This window comes from Calliopsis andreniformis, chromosome 9 (assembly GCF_051401765.1).
Source record: "Calliopsis andreniformis isolate RMS-2024a chromosome 9, iyCalAndr_principal, whole genome shotgun sequence".
Classification (NCBI taxonomy): Eukaryota; Metazoa; Arthropoda; class Insecta; order Hymenoptera; family Andrenidae; genus Calliopsis; species Calliopsis andreniformis.
The window spans coordinates 16,296,314-16,318,485 of record NC_135070.1 but is presented as its reverse complement, the minus strand read 5'-3'; the positions used below and the strand labels follow the sequence as shown (position 1 = coordinate 16,318,485).

General features: G+C 41.4%; 1 protein-coding gene and 1 long non-coding RNA gene across 2 annotated transcripts in view; one reads left to right on the top strand and one right to left on the bottom strand.

The window, feature by feature from the left end:
* The window catches only part of LOC143183447 (uncharacterized), a 63,718-nt gene extending 42,872 nt beyond the window's left edge, over positions 1-20,846 (top strand). The window contains exon 3 of the mRNA XM_076384973.1: positions 20,779-20,846. The gene's annotated coding sequence lies outside the window, so the exon portion shown is untranslated. The remainder of the gene's footprint in view (positions 1-20,778) is intronic.
* On the bottom strand, positions 7,369-7,858 carry LOC143183446 (uncharacterized). Its single transcript, XR_013002601.1, has 2 exons — positions 7,663-7,858; positions 7,369-7,470 (listed from the first exon to the last, which is right to left on the bottom strand). It is a non-coding gene; the product is annotated as an uncharacterized LOC143183446 (long non-coding RNA).
* Positions 20,847-22,172: the final 1,326 nt, after the last annotated feature.

Genomic DNA, 22,172 nt, shown 5'->3' with positions numbered 1-22,172 from the left:
CAGCCAGCTATGTCTGCGGCGCCGGAGATAATAACCATTTTGCGCTTCCATAGGCTCCGTTCCACCCCCGTTGTTATAAGCGATCTTACGACAAGGGAGAGAGTAGACCCATTCAATTAACTTCGTAAAACGTAAATCGAGACGCAGCATCCTCGCTCGGCCCTTTCCACCCTTTCTCTATCGTTTTCCTATCATTGCTCTTTTTCCCCGACCTCTGAAGTTCCTCTCTTCTAAATTCCCTCGGTTGAGACGCGCGGTCCCGTTTTCTACAGCTTCTCCGGGACACGCTTATTGGTTGATTTGCATATTCAGAGTGTGCTGCAGTTGGTGCGCGTATCATAGGACTACTGATAGAGCTTTATATTATATTTTTAAACTCCTCCATTTTTTTCATAACATGTCCCTCTTTCCTTCTTTTAAGTATTGAAAAAGTACCTAATTTTCTTGAGTTTCTTGAACCTCTAAGAAACAATATTTTCGAATTCTTTTCTGTTCTCAATGTACTACACATTTCTCTCTGGAATAATCTTTGAGGAGTATATCGAATATTCAAGACAGAAGCAAAGACTCCCAGGACTTCTTCAAGCCTCATATCGAAAGCTCCAACATTGAAGTCATCCCATAAACTAACGTCCTCTCGCGGACTCGGACGTTTCGTCTTTGTCAGTAAATCTCAAAGACTTTTCCCGGCTCTTATTTTCCCAAACAACGAAGAAAGCACGTCCGTGTCGTAAACTGAGTTCTTACGAGCGTCCTTAACAAGACGCCAGCTAGGAAAAGCTAGATACCGTTCCAGGACGTTTCTGCTCCCAATATGAGCGGCACGGAGATTTATCGGTTGCGATGCAACGACTCCTTGCCTCGGCTATCGCATCTCCGACGCCGTATTCGCCGGCCGGAACCGAAAAGGAAACGCATAGGTAGTCAAGGGGCCACGGTTTGAATACCAAACGAGCCTTCGGCCACGCCATGTTCCGCGAACTCTGCCTAAGGTCACGTGTTTCGCGCGAGTTTGTCGAACTCTCGCGTTTCGCTGTAGTGGACACGATGAATTTCACACGACGATTACGTCGCTGCCATGTTCCCCCATTTTCTTTTTTCCGTGCGTCGTACGCTCACCGTTGCTCTCCAGTAGTATCGTGACCAGAGGCGATAATGAACGCGTAATTACGGCGGCGTAATAGCGGTTTAATGTTTCAATTGCGATCGTTCGACTTCAGCAGGACCCTTCGGTTGTAGTTCAGTCGACAGCGGTTAATAGCTGAAGCATTCAGGCGGTTCTGCATTTCTTCTCTGCTCTCCTCTCGTCACCCCTCGCGACGATCTTGACGTACGTATGGCATCGCGAGCGAAATTTATCATCAGCCCTGGAATTCGAGAACGTGGTTATATGGAGCGTGCACGGCGAATGTTCTTCGAGAAATACGCGAGGAATCGCGGGGGATACGTAATGTTGTCACGTACGTGGAATAGCGTGAAAGACTGCGAATTCGTGTCCCGCTAGCTGTATAACATCTAACTGCGTGCAATATTGATTTTCCGTTACACGTGTTGACAGGAAAAAATATTAAGCGAACGAGGTGGAAACATTTCCTGCGTTTCTTCTTTTAACTGATTGAGCGAAACATGTAAGTCCCTAGCAGTTACCTGTTACAACCACTGCTATCTTACAGAGGTCTTATTTCAGACAGTTCATTGCTTTGTTTCGCGTTTAATAACTGTATTCTATAGACATTCTCCCCATTTAGAAACACGTCCCTCACGTTTATCTTCTCTCTCCCCGAAACATCCGAATGTAATAAAACGTTTCTAAAGAAGCCGTTCCAGCAAACGCTCCCAGCGAGTCACATTCATTCAAGTCCCCGACGCGGTCTTCCATCCAGAAAACGCGAGAACAGTTTCCTGGGCTTCCAGACTTTTCCTAAGAGCACAATGCCCGTCTCCGTTTCGGTGGCAATGTATAACGCTCAATCTTGGGTGGAACGCGCGAGAAGCCGTTTCGCAAGGATGCACCGTATCTGTGCGTGTCACTGGTAGTGGTTCCTCGTTTGAGGGTCGACAAGGGGTGCACAGGATCCTCGGGCGGCATATCAAGCAGCTCCAGACACGCCTGAAGATTAATGCGAATCCATCCCGATGGTCGTTACGGACCTAAGACGATTACATCCTGCTTAAGTTCAGGAGCCGTCGTCTGTGCCATCTTAATCGCTGGGTCACATCGGATGTACGCCATTCTAATTAGTTAATCTACCTTCAGCTGCGTTAGCGAGGGAGTGTCCCTATCCTCCGGCAGCTAGCTTCCGAGGAGCAGATGTTAACGCGAAACATGCGCCAATTAGAGCTGCTAAGCTCGTCGCTGCTTGACGAATCCCTCGTCCACGAGACAGACGCGTTTTGATATCCTCCCCCGTTACGTTGCGCTTAGCCCGTTACGTGCGTTCCCACTAATTAGAGAACGCGATTGGTTCACCTTATTACTGACCGCATTATCGTGCAGGGGTCGTCGCGATCCGTAATACTATTAGCATTAATTGGAACGGAGTAATTCACCTTTGGCGGGCTGCAGTCGCGTTCCGATGCAGATAATGCGCGTAATATGTCGCGTGCGCAGTCAGAAGCAGCGTGAACCGGCTCCCATTATTGTTTCTGTTTAATCTCTGACGTTATTCTTCCGTGGACTGCTGCCGTGATTCGTGGCTGGACGTCGAGCGGACGTTTGTCTTTGCCTTTTGCTTCTTATCGGGCGAGAAACTTTGAACGCAACGGTTTATTAAATCTTTAAGAGTGGTTACGTGCTTGGCGAGTGGCGCAGCTGTGAATAGACGAACTGGTATGTTTGAAATCTGAAGTGAATTGCTTTACTATAATGAAGAGTCATTTTTCGTGATTTATAGAGCTATGCAGAGAGAAGGAAAAAAATTCCTAACACCTTTCAGCTGCAGTTACCTCTTATTAGATTCAGAATCTCACTTAGCATCTCTGAGTCTGATAGTATTCTATTTAGTCCGTAAACAATTGGAAATTACAATTTGTAGTCCCTTAATCATAGCCAACAATGAAATATAGCGTTCGCGAGGAGATCAAGTAGGCAATATTAAAATTCCGACGTGCAAAGTTGGGCGATAAAATATGACGAATGGTACGAGATACGGTCAGCGGAATTTCACTTGCAAATCGAGGCTGCAACAATGGCTCACGGGTCCATGCTACAGCACGCCTCACTGGCAAACTTCGCTTCCCAGTTTGTACCCCCGGCTTAATTTAATTTAATGCGCCAGTTTCATTCGGATTAATTCGTACACGCTCGGCAGTTCAATGATTTTCCACTTGAGATACGCGCAGCTGTCTCTTCCATCTTACGCGCGGGAGATGCCTTGCCTGCCTGGTTGCCTGCTTGCTTGGCGCCATGTAACACCCTTTGTTTCGCTTCAACCATCCGCCCCGAAAGCCCTGTCGCCGCGATATGACGAGGCACCGAGTTCCATATCCGACAAGGGATGCGTGTCGTGACTATCAAGCAGATTACACATTACTTCGCCGAGAGAAAGGATGACGCGAACACGTGCAAATTGGACTCGCTCGCGATACACGTGCCCCTTGGCTAATTTAAAGTAAAAACCTCTCTATGTCTCTGCTCCCGACGCTATTTTACATGAAATAAAATTATTACAGCAAGGCAGCTCGCAGATTTGCTCGCGTGTTCTAGACCACCAAATGGTTTCTGCTATTATTATTCCTCTTCCCTTTTTGCTTTGGCTCGCAGCTCAGGATTTTCCTGCGTGTTTATCCGATGTGCAAGAGATTTGGTTGCAAAATAGAGGAAATGTGGAAGATACATCAAAGGGCTAATGCATAGGAGTGGTAGAAGCTACTTTTTGTGAAATCTTGTGAAATCTTAAAATAAATCTTAAAATAATGTTTCTCACTAAATTGATACTATGAATTTAATCAACATCGAGTGTCTATCTGATCATCATCACATGTTTTATTTTTACAGGCTATAGAATTCGGTGTCTAGACATTTATTTTTAGAGCATTACAAAGTACCTTTTCCTATTTAACGCGACTATTTTGGGAAAGCCGAAGACGCTGACAAAACTTACTGGATTAAAGGGTTAAGAGTTCTTTATACTTTTCCTGATCGAATAAAAGGAACTCTGTAATATTTAAAGGAAGTGTCGACTTCTGAAATTAACCTCGAAGGGGTATCATCAGCGCACGAATTTTGCAGAGTAAGACCTTCCAAGACTTTCTGAAAATTTTTCCCAACGAGGAAGCTTCAACCGAACATTTCCCACTGCTCCAACGAAATGGAAACATCAGGCTGGGTCGTTCATACTTATTCATCACTCGTTTCATTCATTCTCGGGATATTCTTACGCTGGTGGGACTTCATTCGTCTTATTCCGTATCCCGAGCCGAGTTTTTTTGTTATTTCGCGCCGCTCTTGCCACTTTCCACCTCGTTCATTTATTATGCTTATTTTTCTGTTTCACCGCGGCCTGCAGCCGAGCAAGAAAAGTAATAACAGGTGTATGTACAAATTGAACTCGGCCAGAATACGGGAAGACTCATTTACTCTTCATTACCAAGTAGCCGTACGTCTTGATAACTTGGGCCAACCGTTGTTCTACTTTAGAAAGTTAATTTAATGTCTCGTTGCATCCCCCGTTTTGCTCCTTCCTACTTTGATTAGCACTGTTGCGAATTTCGCTGTTCTCATTGAGTTAGCTCATCGTTGACCGCATCTGTCGCAGTGATTTGCTGCCAGTTGGTTGAGATTTTCTTTTCGAACTTTATTGTATAAGAATTTTGATATATTGAAGAATTTTAATGATGACCTACATCTTTGAGATTTAAGTTTCTTAAAATATCTTCTGTTAATATTCAAGCAAAACGTAGATAAGACAAGTTTATTACAAGAAATTTACATGATAGAGGACTTGAGATTGTAATACTTCAGTACATTATAATGGGATTACTAAATATGTTACGAAGAGCATCTGTCTTTCCCTTTAAATTCAGCTTCAGGCTTTGTGTGTTTAATGTATGCAAAGTAGACTTAAATTAGGTACAAAATCTGTGAAAGATACTTAATATATTATAATACATGCTTGCTTGATTCCAAGATTAACTATCTCAAATTTTGGAATAATTATTTCACAGACCCAAAAAGCATAAAAATAATTCCTCTTATAAAATAAAAGATTTGCTCATGGACAATTTACCAATTCAAAATTGAGCATCTATGTTGCAACAGTGCTAACAAAAGCTCCAGCCTGAAACTTTGAATCCAACAATTCTGCGAGCACGTTCTTCTCCCCGAAATCGCAACAACCCTCCAAGTAATAATTCCCTTACGAAGCAAGCTTAGTTTCCCCGAGTAAGTTCTACAGGTCGCATAAAACTTTCACCGTCTACTGTAAACACAGGAAAACCATACGATGCTCCCTATCATGGCCACATAAGACATTCTGTTCAAATTGTACTTCTGCTTATTACGCGAGCGTGAGGATGATCCCCGTTTCTCGCAGGTCTTGCAACTAGTCTTCTCTCCCTTTGCGTCTAAACCACGTCTTATCCTTGCTCCCTTAGTTTCTCACAAGGTGCAGACGGTTATACCTCGCAGCGCTGCGCAGCCGCCACTTACGAATTTTTCGCTCGCGCACTTCTAGGAATCATTCTTCCCGCGGTGGTTTTCCTGAGGCTCTGCGTGCTCTTAATTAATTTCCTGTCATCGCTTCTTTTCTTGGCGATAAATCAGCCAACGAAGTTTGAATTCGCCGACCGAGCCAACGCGGCGTGAAACTTGTCGTAACTTGCGTACAGCTCCGTTAATCAGGGGACTGTTCCCTCCACTTTTTGCTGTTTGACTTGAGAGGTACTCCCGACCAGAGGATACGAAAGCAGTTTCAGTTTGGTTGCCTCGATGTTTGCAGCTCCTCCGCGAACCGCAACAAAGACGGTCCTTTTATGCGTCAGGAGGCAATGGAATCGATAATGCTGGAGTAATGGCAGCGAGGGCTGTTTATGGAGATAGAGTCGGTGGAGGGTCAATCGGATTGATAAGCTTCTAGGTGAACCCTAGAAGCCTAGAATATTAATTTCAACCGTAGTTTTTAACTTGAGTTCGTAGTGTAGGTTTCTAGACTTGCTACGCATTATAATAGTTTGGGAAATTGAAATAATAATGGTAGGTGTGCTTAGAAAATTAGGAGAGAATTTATTTCCTCGGCTTTTTAAGTCACATTTCATTAAATAGGAAAACCAGACAATCATCGCAATACATAGGATCGTGTCATGGGCGTCGAATTAGTGGCGTGGATGGACGGTTTTTGAATGATAGAGTGCAGAAGGACAATCAAATTGACGGAGTGTATGGCGAAGCTCTAGGTTAAATGAAATTAATTCTGCATCAGGATAGCTGTATGCAATCGCACCTCAGCTGCATGAATAAATGGGGGAATAATCTCTATTTGAAACGACTTCGTAAAGCTGGAATATTTATTGCAAGTTGATCGATTTCGAATAGCATTTTTCAATATTTTGGAGCTTTGTGAAAATATGTTACGTCAAAATATATATGTATTTCTAAAGAATTAGCACCGCGTTATATTCGGTGAAAATCGACACAGAGAAATGCATAATGATTTTAATATCGAGAAGAACTGCTTTTTATCAATTTGTTTTAAATATTTCGTAGTGCCTCTTTTCTTGTAATAGCTTTTTTTGTAACGAGGCAGTTGAAGTATTAAAAAAAAATGAAATTTCCTTTATTAATGGTTCTTATATTAATGAAACGAACAAGTAGGCGTTATCGTATTTCAAATTTCGTATTCTCTAGTATTAATAATGCTAGTCAGTACCTTTCAGTGAAACATTAAACAATGCTTTGTAATAATGACAGTCGTTTTCATTGTTTCTTCTTATTACATGTATGTGTTAAAGGTTCATTTCATTGTAACGGTATTCTATAATATATTACGCTGTCAGAACTATCGGGACTTCTGCGTAAAATATTTTCCGACATGAGTTGTTTCGAATATTGTAAAATTTAATTGTCGCAATGATGACGATTCGTTAATGTGATGCAAATGTCGAAGCATCTCCATTAACTTGAGGGAGCGGAGGTAAAATATTGTAACACATTACAAAATGGAACCCTTTCACATCAAACGAATAAATATTCTTTTGCTCGAAAATTTAGCGATATTTAAAAGGGAGATGTGATTGCAGATGCATCGTTGCATATGCAAAAAAATCGTATTTGATCATATAGAAAAGCTAGGAACTCTTGAACTCTTCCACTAGGTCTTGTACCATTTCTTTTTACTTGCAACCTAATAAAAAGGTATGGCTTGTCCAGTTGCGTGACTAGTAGGTAATATTGAACCCCTGTCATTCATTTCAACGTTGCTCGTAATGCTCTATACATCGATCGATGCATGCAGTGTGTGGAAACTTTATTATCTGGACAGAAAAGTGGAATATTTGAAGATTTAAAAATTTGAAAGTTTAAATATTTGAATATTTGAAGATTCAAAAATTTGAAAATTTGAATGTTTGAATATTTGAAAATTCAAAAATTTGAAAATTTTAAATTTGAAGAAACTTATATTTTTCATCGAAACTATTATTTTGCAGATCAGATGTATGCGTTACCTTTCATGAAGTCTCCAACTCGAAGCAACGTCAGTGGATATTTCCTATAAAACCTCGATACAATAACGTCGATTACCCAACCATTATGGTTAGCAATATGTATGCACTTACTGACTATGCACAGTCTATCTCTCATCCCTTGGTCGAGTGGGAACAAACGTGCATCCATTCCGAGTGATTTCAATGATACGTGCATTATTTGCGTTACAATGCAGCACTGTGCGAGCTGTGAAAGTCGGTACTGTAATGTTTAATGGCACATTTCAACAGCAACGATATGTCATTTGAGTTAGTCGCAAATATTGACAGAGTCGCGCATACCCACGGCCACGGGCTTAAAATACAGTCGGAGATGACGTGTTCTAACGTTTGTTTGAACACCTTTCGATGTTTTTTTACCTCATTTCCAGACCTCAGTATTTTTCTCGTCGAATTTTCTGCGCTCAGTGCCTGGAAAAATGCCACTTCGGGTACACCCCGTTATACATTTGCAAAGCGATAGCAATCTCCGTTCGACTCGTTTCGAACACTATTTTTCCGTGCAAGTTTTTACGATTCGAGAGTATAAAAATACATTTTGTTCCAAGTCGTAATTCTCTTTGGTATTTTAACTGTTGCATCATCATGTGTAGTTTTCGAAACGAGTTCGACACGCAAAACGTACCATTTCCCTCACACAGTGAAAAATTGTACAGTGTTCTGCAGAAAGTTACATTGTCAGAGTAAATTTGAAGCTACGTGTAAAGTTTTCATTGAAATCGATGCACTGATTCGGGAATAGGGCAAAGTACAACACCAGCAGTGTAGGAATGAAAACTATTACTTGAAGGTTTTTAATTAGACGGATGCACTTAGAACGATACGCCGAGCGTTTAACAGGCATCGAGCTTTTAAAAGGAAAGTTTGTTTAGAAAAAGCATCAAAGTGTTCCTTGAAGATCTCCTGACGTAAAATAAATGAGTTCTATCGCCCTCTTTTTTCGTGCTCTAATTCCGCCGTTCCTTTCGATCCTCTCCCCTTCCAATGGGGAATAAAAAGCTCGAGAAAGCGATAAAGTTTCCGTTCCAGCGGCTGCGAGACCGTTTTTATTCTCCGCGCTACCTCATGATTCGCGTTTCTGCAACCCTGCACGGAAGTATGATGATTTCTGTGGGACAAATTGCGGATAAAATATTCGGACTTCCAGGGGCTCTTAGTACTTTCATGGTTTTATCTTCACTGCGTGGTAATTGTCCCGAACTTTTTAGTAGCCACAACTGTTTCTCACCTTTACCAGTTTATAGCAACTCAGAACTATACTACAGCTCTTTTATTTTTTATTTTTTATACTCAACTTCTGTCGACAATTTTTCATTTGACAGACAATTATAAGTTTTTCAAATGATGGATATTTTAACAAATGACCTAATATTTATTAATCCTATTCTGACTGTAATAGCCGGGACGTGAAAAGTTCGTTAATAGGCAAGGAGATGCATTTCTTGCGTAGAATTTACAGGCAAGTAATAAACACTGAATTTGCAATTAATAGTGGCTTATGCTATAAGATTATTAAATTCTTAATGGATCGTTTATTACTTTATTTATTAATTGTGGACGTTAACGTTATTATCATAATATCGGTAAATCTTCAGAAGCCACCATCTGGGAACGATCATTACTCGGGCAAGAAAGACGATTTTATCGGTGATTAATGCCTGAGTAGAGATTTCCCCTTCCGGTAGTTGTTATCGTCATCTGAAAATCGACTTTCAGCACTGCTTCCGTCGTCAGGGCATCATTACATTGCTCTTTCTGTCACGTAAAATATCATTTTATAATATATACATCGGTTCTCCAATTGTTTATAATTTTACAATGTCAGTGACAGAAATTGAAATTAAAAAAAATCCTGAATGAAGTTTTCACAAACGCTACTCCGCTCCAGAATCAATCAATTCGTGTCTTATCTTCACGTTCTTAATCTCCTTGCGACAATACCATCTTCATCGCTGTCGCAAGGTGGTCCTCCTGCTTTGACCACGCAGGGTAGCCCACGAAAATAGTAGATAGACGCTGCCACAGGAAGTGTATCACCTACGTGTAATGTGGCTGCTGGACTAACAGGGTAATCTACTTATCTCGTTGAAAGACTCGACGTGCCTTTCAAGCTAATTGTTTCCCAGGACCGAAGACTTCGGCGTGCTAATACTATTAGCTCCTTATAGTCCCAGCAATTAGTAGGCGGCTCCGCTGAGACGATAGGGATATACACAGAGGATCTAAGCGGAAACTCTGTTAGTCGCTGGTGAACGGGGGAAATTAGTGAGTTTTTTGCGATGCTCTGCAATCTTCCAGGGAGGAGTTCATTTTCGCTGATCGAAGTCGGGGGAAATTGGATGATGTTGTGCAAGAACTGGTTGCTTTGTACATTTAGATGAAATAACTTTCTATTACAGCCTATTCGACAGCAGGCTCGTTTAATTTCCTGTGATGATTTCAATCGAAAATGGATGTCTTCATTAGAAGGCAACAGGATGCGTGTAATGTGTAATTGAGAATGTGATTATTAATGCTTTTTCTTGTAGAGCTCATTCATTGAGAGGAATTAAAAGAACCGTTATACTCGCTAATTATTAGATACAGGTTGTTCTAAAAATGGATGATTTAATTTTGAAAGGTTGAGTAGAATTGACGACCTATCATGTGATTTTCTAAGTGTTCTTCTTTTTTCTTTAATTATAAGTATTTTAGTAGAGAATACTGGTTTCGTACTATTAGACGTATTCATATATAATTTCTATTATACTCACAGTAGAATCATGTTTTAAAGTTCGACCATGTTTTCTTAAACGTCTTATACATTCATGATCGACGGTATCAGAACATGTTACGAATGCAAATTAAAAACCTGCGTGTTTGCGTGATGCTAACTTTAACATGGCACGACAGAGGCGTCAGAAACGAGACTGGATTACCTGTGCATACTGTGATATGCGTTCTGTCAAGGTGCTTTTTCCATATTTGACTTTAGAGAGGCATTTACACTTCCATGAAAAGAGAAGTCTGTTGACGCAGCATTTCTTCATACCCCAATCAATACACGGACACGACTGATATCAGTATAATTGAAACCATCATACTCTAAATTCAAGAACCCTCTCCTGCTCGTTTAGTCTATTGTTGCTAGTACCTATCAGCCTTCACTTAATTAGGCTCATAATCAGTCTTAGCGAAGACGATCCCAAGATCGAACGATCCAAGCCACGCACTGGAACCTGTCCAATTTAAAGTCACGCTTAGAGATACTCTGATTATTCAAAGTTCTATTAACTGGCCGGAACCGGATGCCAGGCCGAAATATCCCCATTGGAACTTGAGTCATTCCGCTAGCGGGAGTAGCTTAGCCACCGAGACGCTGCTGCGTAGAATATTAGCGAGATTCTTGAGGCAGAAACAAACGTCCGGTATACGAATTAATTACCTCGAATCCTTCTTAATTAGCGTTCCTCCCGTAGGACTTCAAACTTGGCAAACTACGGTTTATATTTGAAGTTTGCGCTACTCTCCTACATTTGCCCTTACAATTGGACCAATTCATGCAAATGTACCGCTGCTTTTCATTCCGTGCTGCCTCGACTTGAGTTCGCCGCGGCAGCGAGATTGGCGGTGGGATTTCGCCGCGGAAAGAAGACGTAACCAGAAAGCCTCGGCTCCAACTTTTACTATCTAATGCAATTAATCTGTAAAAGGGAAAAGAGGGAGGGTGGAGAAATCGAGCGATCTGGCTACTGAACTTGAATTCAGACGTAGGCATTCGCGGTTCGGTAGAGGAGGATCGATCTGTTTCTTGACGCGACATTAAATTACCTCTCTCGCTGTCTGAGTTTCATTTCATACTCAAAGGTGGTTACCACCTGCGAATTTGATTCTGGTAATTCCAGGTTCAACCTGGATCCCTTTGACGCCTAATCGCCCGTTTCACCTCCAGGCGACCGGGCATCAACCGATCGTTATTAATTTATGCGGACAAGGCGAGTTTCTAATCTGTCCTCGTCCCGGCAAGTTTACAGCCTAGATTTAATCTGCATTGGGTTTAATTAAAATCAAGCGGCTGTACGGCAGCGCGCCCTCGTTGACAATTGCATGCAGATTGGATTAAGCTTTGGAATTAGAACGTGGAGTTGGATTCACACTATGCGAGAATCTGCCGCCCGTTTGTCCACATTAATATTCGAATTTCTGGAAATAGAGCGATCCGCGATGAGATAGAGAGGCAGTATGCAACGTTCGAAGCCGATAACGATAGGATCGTCCGCGACGAGATCAAACGTTGTTAACGTTGCACGATGTACTAGCTCAATGTTCAATCATCTGTTTGAGCGTGCACTTTTCCGTCATTTCATTTGCTTTTAAGTGGAGTAGGAAATTACTTGTTCTCTAATTTACAAAGTAGTATTAATTTCGTGTCGATTAGAGATAAATGAATCGTAGAACTTAATTGAATAGTTTATAGTAGCCAGTATTTACAATATCAGCTTTCTAATCAGAAGAGCGCCTACCACTGAATTTCATTCATGTGAATTCGTAGATATATACATTTTCTGTTGCGTGTAAAACGAACGTCAATAATAAAATATACAGTTTTAATATATTAATATTCATGACACGTATGGGAGTATAAAAAACTTCGTATTGAGTAACAGATGGGACGGTTTTGCATGAAAGTGTCCCATCGTCAAAGTGTTAATTAAAATAGACTGTCAGCAAATATTGACACACGTTATAATTCATCAGGATTGATCTGTTCCATTTTCCCTCGCGACTTGTTCTCGTCTGGTTGCCCGATGATATCTGGTGAATAGTGGATGGCCTGGTATTACCACTTTGTTGGCGAACATCGATTCTTCTTCGTACTTACACGAGCGACCAGCCTCTCCTTCTGTCCTCTCCGCCTTCCTTCGCGCAGAACTTTTCGCATCCCTCGCATATTTCCTGCGTTTCTTCGCCATGCGCACCGAGAGCACCGTTTTCTTGTCGGGTAATCCATCCTGATTCTCTATATTGCTCCCGATCCGCAAACTTTTCGCTCTTTTATTACTGTCATCCACAGGAGTAGATTTTTCCACGCGTTCGCTTACGAGAGGTATTAAAATTATTACTCGCCTCCCTTTTCTGCGTCTTTTGTTTGAAACGTTCGCATGATTTATGGACGTTCATGCCAGCATGTGATGTATGCAGAGTTTCATAAGAATAAGTGGAAATAATAATGATTTTTGACATTTTTTTTACTTTAAGAGGAAGTGAGTAATAATTCATAGAGTATTTTAAAATATTTCAAATTTCTCTGACATCGCACTTTATCCTCTTTATAAGAATAACATGTGTCTAAGTAATACCTATAAAACTGATAGCACGGTAATAAGGTTCAAAGAACAGGTGTTTACGTAAACTTTTTTCATCATATCCACCCCTCGATATACCCTTGAAATTCTGCCCACATGTTTTGGAACACCATGTATATATTTCAATAAGTTTGAAACCACATGGCTTTTCTGGCATAGTACAAAGTGTAATGAATAATTAGTAAATCCATATTATGAAATTATACAGACAGTATCCAAGAACTTGGAGATCTCTTACACAAGCGTTCCCAGAATGCAGATACGCAAAGTTTTCCTAATAATCCGAACTAACATCTGCTGCTTAACGCGATAGGTACAATTATCGGAGGTACGAGGAGGCCCGTTTCTCGTTTGGATGTCCTCGTGCTCCAAAATTGTGTTAAAGCAACTTCAGAATGTCGAACAGATCCTACTAGACTCTCTCGAAATTTCAACTCATTTACCTCTCGCGGGGAATAGTTTTAGTAGACTCGAAAGCGACCCGAGGGCAGTTATTACCATCAAGGGAGCTCTGGTTATCTGGTTTTCGCGGATTTTCCGGAGGAACGTAACTGTGCGCGCGCACCGTTCATTCGGTGTTCCACCCAAGTACGCTGATTGTAACTTTCTCTCTTGACCTCTACGGTCGCGTTCGTCTTCCGCTTCGACCCAATTTGGCCCACTTGGGAAATGGATCTTTGGGATGCTGGGCATTCATTCACTGATTTGCAGGTGATCTTGGGGAACCAGAACAATTGATTCTTTAATATCAGTTCATTTCGGTTCTGACATGATTTATTCTATTATTTTCTATTTTTATAGAGAATTAAAGTAACTAGTTGATTTTGCTTTAGAATTTCGGTATTTCCAAATACTGGTCACATATTGGACTTGAGGTATTTTTGTTTCGGATTTCATTCTGAAGCTTCCTATAAAATATCCAATATCACTGGCCGAAAAATCCAATAAAAACTCATTTATTTCAATGTGTCTTCCTCTAGGACAGCGAATAATTTTCTTTGGAACGTCGGTGGATGTTAAACGGTCGCATCGCGTTAAATATCGCGACAGCGAGCACAAAGGTATGCAAATGATTACGAAAACAACGAGTGCCTGGCTCGAGGTTCAATGCGCTAAGTGTGAACACAACGGGTGTTTTTATTCTCGCAAATTATTTTACTCGCGGCGCGGCGCGCGCTAGCCGTGTTGCAGGAATAAAAAAAGCAAAGAAAAAAAAATAGAGATTCGTGCATTCGTTACCGGTGAACGAACATATGAAAAATGCATGATGCCGGAAGGATCGTTATGCTAATTCTTACGGCGCGGCAGTTTCGTATACAAACCTAGCGCGTCGATCTGCGTGCGTGCGCGCGCCCCCTCGAACACTGGGCTGCGCATCGATCTTAATTAAAACTGTCCATCAGATTTCCGTGGCAAGTCGTTTTCCTGGTTCCCTCGATCCACTTTCGTCGTGTGTCATTTCGGCTCTGTCACGATGAAAGGGCCTGTCAAATTGCTTGAGGGCTATTTTCTAATAATACCTTTCTAATCGTGTGAAAGTTTAGGTTTAATAACGTGTTGTGAATTTGCATCGAATATTGTTCTACGAATGCTGTCAGCTGTGGGAAGCTTCCCAGGGGTTTTTACTTTTGTCTTCTAAGTGTACCCACTTCCAAAGTAAATTAAAGAACATTTTGACAATTGGATGACTTAATTACAATCTAAGGAAACTTAGAGAATTGGACCTGAAAAAGTTATTGTACTTTTTAATCCGGTCTTACTCCGATTAATCGAGCTTTTACTATAATATCAGCTATAAATTATAAGATCAGCTGTGGCATATCACTCTATCTAAGTTGCTATTATTTTTTAGATCTCTATAAAAACCTCACTTTGCCCCTAAAATCCTTTGAAGAGGAAAAAAATTGTTCCTAATATTTTCCCATTAACATGTACCCACCATCGTCCACAAGACAGACTCTCGGTAATTACGTGCTTCAACGGCATTGCGAATGCATTATAACGCGACACCACCCGCCCTTCGTGTGGCACTAATTATATGGAGGGGGTTGCAGTTGTGTCACGTTTAACGTACGATTATTGCATTCCTCGTAGAAACGACCAGCAAGAATTAAGACGCAGCCTGACGCGATCGATAGTTTCTGTAATTCAGTCGGCGCGTCCGTTCTTCGAAGATTCTGGACTTCATTTCCGTTTTATGCGAGGCTGGAGCTGTTTCAGCGATCCTCGGGACTAACGACCCTTTAATTATTCAGCTCTAATTGCCAGCGTTCCTTATTACCGATACGACTGCATTATGCGCGTTATACATATTATACTCGCCTGGCTGATCCCCTGATTAGTTTTTTTATGCAACCGTTTTATTTAATCCTCGATTCACTGATCGGCGACTTTTATCTCAATATGGGAGAACCGCGTTCATCGCGTGTTAACATTCAGTAGCTAATTTATGGCTAGAATGTGTTTATTTTTTCAGCTGTGCGTAGAAAATTATGAGTCTTCATTGTTGCTAGCACCTATATTTCTTGTGGCGTAATATTATCTACGCAAATGAGGACCTTGGGAGAATTATCGCGGGTTTTAAAAAGTAAAATAAAAAAAAGAGTTATACACGTGGAATCATATTTGCAACATCGTGCAAGAATTCGGCCCGAGGAATGAGAAAAATATAATTAAAATTATAATTAGACCAATTGTAAGAGATAAAAGAATTTGAAGAAAAAAGAACGAACGGAGTTATTGCAGAGTCTAAAATGCTAGCTGAGGTGAACCGCTTACCCTCAGCTACGCGAACGAAAGCATAAACTCTGATTTTCATAAAACATTTTAAGGCTACGGGGCACTTAAAACCGTAAGCCAGAGTACTTACATTTCTTTGCCCTAAACCAACGCCCTAGACCACCCACCAAGTTGCAGTATTTTATCTATGTTACGACCACATAAATTCGTGCAGTTTCTAACTCCATTTCGCGAGAATGAAGGACAAAAATTTGCGATCGCTTTTAGGCTCGTTATCGACCCTCGTTTGCGACACGATTTCATTATTACGGGCCTCCAGTTGATTTTACGATCGTGGAGTCTCAGCTAATGGTGCGCTGGATTCCGTCGGCGACGATTAAATTTATTTGATGTACCAGTAGGAGGGGGGTACATTGCATTACGGGCTAATTGATTTCCGATTTGCGCTGACATTTGTCCTGTCGGACGAAAATCGAGGATCCCTGCTGATTTCTGCGTAATCGCGATGGAAAACTGAGAACAGCTCGAAGGGTAGCTTCGAAATTAACCTTTTCCCTGCTTGAACCTAGGAAGTGGGAAAATTCAATTTTCTGCGACAGAGGAATTCTTTAATGTCTAACTCAATTTAGCTACTTAGCTTATTGAATATTTTTCGTCATTTCAGAAAGTGAAATTTTTCGCAACACTTTTCCTTTTTTCGAGCCCATTAACCTTAGACGTTTGCTATAACTATTTGTTATACAATTTTGAAGTATATCGTAGTCATTTTATATTGTTCCTGAATAGAATAAAAAAAAAGAAAATTATTTTCTTCGGTTATTTCTTTTATCTTTCATAGTACAAGTACACATTAATCATTCACAATGTCAGTTGAAGTTGCGATGTCGGTCAACGTCCGACAGTAACGAAAATACTGCAACTTTTCCACATTGACGCGTACACTGTCTAATTTTAAAGCCCCTGTCCACCAGTTTCAGGGACAAATTTACATTTCACCGCTCCTGGAGGCTGCATTCGCCACACAAACAATGTACCATTGTGTGGGCGTGCAGCGTGCGCACACTTCTTCGCGCGAATACTCCGAGTCGAGGTGAACTCGGGAGTGACGGGATTGTTCGCACTTTATTTCCCATTCCATTATCTGGGGATCGGGGAAATCTCATGCATCATAAAAGAACGGCCGCCCCAATGAATCCGCCCCGCGAAGTCCATTCGGCTGAAAGACCAAGGCCTGGCGAATAAAATCTTTTCTTGGTACCTCCTTGGTTACCCTCATTTTATCAATTCATCGCGTTCCCGCAGTCGATATGTAACAGCCTCGAGTTCTTTTAAACTGTTTCGTCAATTAATGTTTCAAGTGGACGCAGTTCTTCTGACAATTACGGGGCGTAATGGCGCGTCGCGTTTCATTATCTTAAATTAGCGAAGATTTAATTTTATTCCGTGAGCGAAGTTCATTTTGGAGCGTTTAATTTGCGCAAATCGCATTGCAGACATTTCGCAAAAGATATTCACGGGAATGTTTGCGTCAGAAATTCGAGAGGCTATAGCTGGAACGAAATCAGTTGGCTGCTCAAGGTTACTTCCTCTACTGTGAATCACGTCCGGCATGATTTTCACTTTTGCGTCATGAGCAATTATGGTGTGCTGCTTTTCGTCCCTCTGGTGTCCGTTAATATTTCTTAATCAATTTTCCTGGGGAGATGGAAGTGTCTTTTCAGTGTCCACATATCAGAAAATCTACGTAAGTGTCAACCATTCCAGTAACAGTTCAGAGTTAATAAAAACCTCTGATAGTCAAAGGAAAAAATTAAACAGTCTTCTTAGAGCTCTATCCTCCATCCCCGACTCGCTAACTGATTTCATCTCACTGCCCACATCTCCATAAAAATCGTCACTCAACAAACCCTTCATCCCCCATTTCCCCTCTATTTTTCGCCGCCTCTCGGCTTTCGAAATTCGAGTCAATAGCACACGAGTACTCCGACACGAACAAGCTGGTATTGATTTACGCTTCTCGACGGTTTACTAGGAGCACCTTTACTTTCTCCTTCCTCCCTTCGCCATCGGACTCTCTCTTTCTGCCCGCACGGGCTATAATGTCACGCGCACATATAATAGCAGCTTTAATAATCGTCCGTACACAGAGTCGCGCCACGCTTCCGCGTGCACACGCTCCGTCGGCTTATTTACATGTAGCTTGTAAAGCGTGCAAGCAGCACGTAGAAACATAGGAAAGTTTCGCGGCGAAATATTAAGGCAGGGACTTGTTGTGTGGACGCGAAGAAGGAGGGAAAATTTCAGGGTAAAATGTAGGGGAAAAATTGTATAGCAGCTGTACGGGGAGGGTGTGGGGGTGGCAGGGTGCGTTGTAAAGGAAAACTCGCAGCGAAACGTAATAGAAGGCGTACACTGGGCTGTTGTGAGACAGTTTCACGAGGAAGCACCGGAGATCCGCGTAGGCGTACGGCCACTTTTATGGCACGAAAGCGCACGTACGTGACGAGTTCATAGAAAACTTAATGGAAGACGTGCGAGGTGTGAAAAATTTAGACGCACGCGTCGGAAAATGTTTCGGCGCATGGAAACGGAAGGATTTGTTTTATGGATGGTGCTTCTGGATAGCGGGGTCGATTGCCTCTTAAAACCTGCAAATTCAGGAGTTTCGCCTCTTCAGCGGCGAATTTATTAAAGCTGAGAGAAACTGTATTAATTCTCTTTTCGATCATACTTACCTACTCGGTTCGACAAGGATTCTTGTTCTCTTCGCGAGCCTTTCTGGGGGTGACTTTTATATTTTAATGGCAGTAGGTATTATTTGAATCGTTGACGCAGCAGGGGAGGGAGCCTGCAGAGCTGGAGAATCTGGATTGCTGTCTCTTGACAAGCTTATTTGCATATTGCATATGTAGTATGCATTAGGTGCATCTGTATTAGAATGAATAGAGCTGGATAGGAAACAGAAGGGTCAATAAATTAGTAGTAAAATGCAGTTATAGGTTGGTGTTAATTATTTAACTTAAGTGCTTTCAGTGGTGTTTAATATTGACATTACTTAGAAGCAAACAGAGGTACTTAATTATTTCCCTTGTATGTAATGTGATTGCAAAAGAAGTGTCCAGTTAAACACGAAGGATGATTTCACAGCGACGTAGGAAGCGGAACACGCGGGTGTAGGAGCGCGGAGACTTGTGGGAGTAGCCATTGGCGTAGAAAAATGCACGTGCATTGACGTACAAAGGTATGCACGTGCAATGGCGTACAAAGGTAGCCACGGCGCGAAAGTTGTCATGGAAATGGATGTCAAGCTCACAATTAGCCACTTCTCGGTGTTTTAGTCGCGTTCGACAATTAAGCGTGATTCCGCGGAAAAGCGTGCAGATGCTTCACTGACTCGATATTAATTGTAACGTAACGTTAATTGCAGCTGCAATAGATCCATTTGCCCGTGGCTATTACCGTACTGTACGCCATGCATTCTCGATATTTGTTATCACATTGGCGTGATGGCTCGTTTTTAATTAAAAGGATACTTAACAGGAAGGGTCGATAGCTGTTCCAGTGGATCAAACGACGAAGTATATTGCACGCTTTTCCTGTGCATAGGAACGATAAATGCATCGCGAAATTATCCTTCTTTCAGGGTCACGGGACCAATTAATTTTTATCAGAACTGTGTTAGTGCCACTTCCCGTTAGTTTAAGCGTGATAAGTAGAAGGATGCGATTGTTAATGATTTATGTACTTGCGACACAAAGAAAAGCAAAGGGAAATGGAAAATTAGTTGCATGCTGCACTCTGTTCGTAATTTATATGGAAAAAGTGATTTATTACATTAAAATGTATCCTTATGTGTAATTTAGGTACGATGTCTGAATAGTTATACTTTTTTCTCCTGAAAAAATAGTTTTGACAACGAATGTGGGTCAGTTTATAAATCTCTTCATGTCCGCCCCTGTAATATGCGATAGACGATCTCTACCCAGGACCTCCTGAAATCTGGATATCTTTGACAGCTGTCGATAATAGTCGATTCTCGCTGGGGAGTCTCTTCTTTCGTTTATTCGTTTTTGGATGTAATTTACTTTGTGGTGTACGCTGTGGAAAACATTTTTCCTTATCTGTCTACTACATCCAAGATAGAATTATAAAGCTAAGTATTTTTTACTCATTGACCATATCGAATAACTGCACAGAACTGAACCGTTATATATACAGCATACTACTTGTGGAGTTTATTTAATCATGAACGTTGCACAGCAAACTCCACTTCATTTTACAAAATCACTTTCCCCCTATTCGACAGTGTTCAAACAAATTATACACACTGATCAATCAATTTCCTTCATGAAACTCTATTACCTCAAATAGGAGTTGCTTATAATTGAATTTCTAATAATTAGTTTCCAAAGTGAGTTGGAGGACGGTGGTATACCAATTAGCAAGATTTATTCGAAGGAAAGCGTGTTCGCTTAAAGAATCAAATAAAAAAGAGAAAGGAATGTCGTTGTTTCTCAATATTGCGTGAAAAAACACATCGACATGAAATGGCGGAAGATCGTCCGTCCGAGGGGGTGGAATCGAGACGGTATTCTACAGAGTCGATATAATACATTTCTTTGCTGGCTCCGAAGGGGGGGAAAAAGGCTGAAAGTGCGAGAGACGAATGAAACTTCTTGTCGAGAGGGAAAGGCAGAGAATCCCTCGGGATGAAAAAGGGAAGGAATGATCGTCTCCAGAGTGCTCGAAGGTCAGGGGTGCTTTTTCGTCGACGCCGCAACCGAGTTAGAAGTTCGATTTCTCTTTCAGTTCTCTCCGACTCTCTGCCCATCCCCTAGCGTCGCCTTTGAATTTTTAATACAGCTTCCACTTGGTTGCGCGACCAGGGCCACGGAGAAACTTATTTCACAGCGAACAGAGCGAAGCAATAATTTCGATGAAATCTCAGCAAGGATCGACCAGACTAATAATCGTCCATTTCCCTTTGTTTCAGAATAAAAGTGGTCGAGAGGCTTTTTCGCGAAGACACTGTGTCAGGGGCTCTACCACAGCTGCGAAACGGTGAGTACTCGGCCATTGGAAAAATTGATTATCATCGTTAGATTTGAGCTAATAGATTCTCCATCGATCGTTTCGTAATTGAGGGAATTTCGTTGGAGATGGTTCGTGGTTGCTTAATCGATGTGGTACAGTTTTTGCTAGAGTCGTCAGGAGCTTAATGAGAAATTAGATGGGAAGCTTTCTGCAAACTTTCAGTTCCTGCAGAAATTTGGTAAGTTTAGTCCATTGTCGAAATTTAGAAATCGTTTGAATTTCCAAGCCCAGTTTCGGGGGACTAATAGCAATCGTATATAACTAGTAGCTTTCACCTGGCTAGAAATAATGCAGGATACAAATGCACCATTTTACGAGCGATCAGCGGCACGGTTTTCAACTCGTTAAGCGCTCTTGTGCTCCAGGGTCAAGAGAACAGTGCAAAGTATTATATTTCTCGCTTGGTAGTGCCTCCGTGTTTCAGTATACAACGACCTCGATAGCACAGTTCCGCTGTTGTAGCATCGCTTCTCTCATCCCCCAACCCCCTTATCATTCATTCCGTGCCAGGGATTTATTCTACGATACCTTCCTATCTTCTTGGGCTCATTATCAAGTCTCCCCCTGTAGTCTTCCTCGTGAGTAACATTCGTCGTCCCTTTGTCCGAGGAGGAAAGATCTCCTGGCTCGATTTATGAAAGTGAGCGATATGGGGGTGAACTCTGCAGTTATTTGCCTCCGGAGAGTTATAATGGCTGGTTTACTGCACCCGTGAATAAGTACTTTCGTCTAAATAATGTTTGCGAAAAAAAATATCAGCACGCGAGTATCTCTACGTTCCTCTGGAGGCGGGTAGTCTGGTCGTAGAGAGGATGTAATGAAATCTGTGTAACTGAATTAAAATGCAAAGTACAATTATCAGTGTCCTCCTGGTGCAATGGTACTTGACACCATCTAGCTCTGAACTCTCACGTATTCGCACCTATAGTGTCAGGTAATGGTTTGAAATTAAAACAAATAGGATTCTGACCATTTACAAAATTGGAAATTTGAAAATTTGAAAATTTGAATATTTGAAAATTTGAATATTTGAAAATTTGAAAATTTGAAAATTCGAAAATTTGAATATTTGAAAGTTTGAAAATTTGAAAACTCAAAAATGTAAAAATTTCTAAAATTTGAACTTGTGCTAAGTTGTGGAGATACATATTACCTTGTATTGCTCTGTAACTTCAGATTGGCTTATTGTCGAAATCGATTTAGTAGGCATAAACGGGTTATATGAGTTGATGCCTGCTATGTCGAAACTTCAGTATCAGGTTTAGGTCCCGCGAAGATGTACTTTCGCAGTTC